The following is a 2,628-nucleotide window of genomic DNA, read 5'->3' on the forward strand; positions in this document are numbered from 1 at the left end:
TTTGCATAAACTATTCAACTCAATAGTTATATTTTATTGGTCATAAAATAAGGAAAAATGGATGTTGCTTATTTTATGGAAACTGTTACTTTTGGGGTCATCATCAGGTTACATTATATATTTACATTTATCTCTTTATTTATCCTTTCACAGAGCAAGAGAGTCAGAAGGAAAGCACCCCCCAAAAGATCTTGCTCCTACAATCCACCCCCAGCTTCAGTCAACACCAGGTCATAAAAATGTGTGTTTGCCTGGTGTGCTTAGAGAAGCCTCCAGAGGAAAACCTCCAACCTTCCCATATGGGTCAGATTTGCAGGTTTGTGGGTAGTGTTTTACCATTACTCAACCTTTTGGTCCCATGCTGCATTAGTAACCATATCATATGAAGCACAAAAATTCCTCTTACCCATGATAACTTTGTTGATGGTGAATCCAGAAAATGTGTTTTAAGTGACAAGAAATTGCCCTACAACAACTGTAGACTTTTTATTTTGCACTTTTCTATATCCTTTATTCCTTTATTTCTTCTTCTGCCCCTCCCCCCTTTTTTGAGACAGTACCTCCCCCTCAGAGGATGGCCTCTACAATTCCTTTTTTTCATTACTCTTTTGAGGTTTTACACAAACAGACACTTCCACTGTGGTTTTCAAGGCACTGGGTCTGGGACATGAACTGTACAGTCAGACATATAAGATCCAGCCACCCCAACCACCATGCCACTGAGTGGGTCACTATCTTTTCTTTATAAAAATTCCTCTCTTTTTCCTTGTCTTCTCTCTTTGTCTCTCATTTTCTTTCTTTCTCTCTTTTCATCTTTTTCAATCTTCCTCTTCCTTATCTTTGAATATTTTTCTTCAGATTTCTCTAGAAAATCATTTTAATGGTACTTTTCCCCCCCCCTCTTTGGATATTTGCCATAAAGCATGCACTCTCACCAGAGAAAGACAGAGAGAGGGAAAGTGAGAAATCACCCCCAGAAGGGATAGCCACACTCTAATCCCTTCTCCAATTTCCTCTCAAGATTTTGAGCATTTACACACAGACACCTGGTATGATTTTCAAGTTACCAGGTCCAGACTCAAACCATGGTCAGCCATGTGGGAGTCCGATCCTTACTACCATGCCACCTGCTGGTCCCCAAAATTCATTTTCAAATACTCGGTGAGTGATAGGACTGAAGGTTCACTACAACAAGGATTAAGACTAAACAGTAACAAACACATATGGTAAATACAATAGAACCCAGAACATGCTCATTTTATTAAAGTCATGGAGGGACAAGGGCATAAATACAGATGAATTCAAGATATGGACCAACTCTTGGTTAAAACATTCAGATCCTACATGAGCAACCATGTAATTAGAATCTTGGACCTGGAGGCTTGAAGAAACATGCGAGGTACATGTGTGTGCATATCCAAAGTCCTGAAAGAAGGACAAATGGAAGAGGATTTGCAATATTAAATATTAAAATGCTATAATAAAACCGTCTCCATAGGGAGTGCTTTCCTCTGTCTCTCTAAAAAGTCACCCTCTGACAAATGCACTAGCGCTGTGGTAAACAAAACTAAAGAAAATATAAAATGTGCAGGAATTCGGCAAGAACCATAACAAGAGTATAGACTTCAATTGAGGAGAATCTGATCAACTTGGGGGTATATTTCACTATTGTATGTCAAAACAGAAATAGCACCTGTTTTTTTGGTAAAGAAATGGCTGCACTATTTTATGCTATTTTATATGGTTGTGGCTTCTGTTGATAGTGTATTGATTCATAAATTAATCTGCTCTTACAGTGTGGGTTTTGGTACTTTCTGAATTTGCTATAGTAGCTAGGGACAGGGATAATTAAGGAGGATTCAGGGACCAGCAGTTAGCGTAATGGCTATATCGCTGGACTCCCATGTAGTTGACCACGGTTTGCGTCGCAGACCCGGTGGCTTAAAACTCACGCCCGGCACATGTGTGTGCGTGCCCAAGATCCCAAGAGGAGAATGGAGGAGAAGGGATTGCGCTGTGGTCATCCCCCCGTGTGGTGATTTCTTGCTTTCTGTCTCTCTGTCTCTCTGTGTCTGTCTGGCGAGTGCATGCACCCTATTGCAAAAACCTCTCAAAAAAAAAAAAAAAAAGAGGATTCAATAATGTTAAGTTGAATGAGTGAATGAATGGATGAATGAATATGAAAATTCTTTTTCACCAACAGAAATGTTCACACCTCTTCACAAAGTAAAAGAAGACTTTGAAATCATCCTCACTAGTTAGGAGGAAATGAGGTTAATATAACTTAAAATACAGATATTAGAAATTAACTATTCATGACTTTGACTATGGAATGAAATGAATATCTCAAATGTATTACGCCTAAGCTGTAAAGTCTGTATGATTTTTCCTTTAACTCTATAATTCCTTATTTATTAATTTTTTGAATCTATGATAAATTATATCACCAGAATGTGATAACCTATGAAGTAAAATCTTAGGGAGTTTACAGAGGTGAAATCAATATTCAGAGGACTTCAAGAAGGGTAGTTATTTTTTTAAGTTTCTTTTTGGTTTTTAGGCTATTAAGAATTTTCACATGAACTTAATGAAAAGAAATACAGGTAAAGGGTTAAAGGAAGTAGGGAA

This window comes from Tupaia chinensis, unplaced genomic scaffold (assembly GCF_000334495.1).
Source record: "Tupaia chinensis unplaced genomic scaffold, TupChi_1.0 Scaffold000174_1, whole genome shotgun sequence".
NCBI lineage: Eukaryota > Metazoa > Chordata > Mammalia > Scandentia > Tupaiidae > Tupaia > Tupaia belangeri.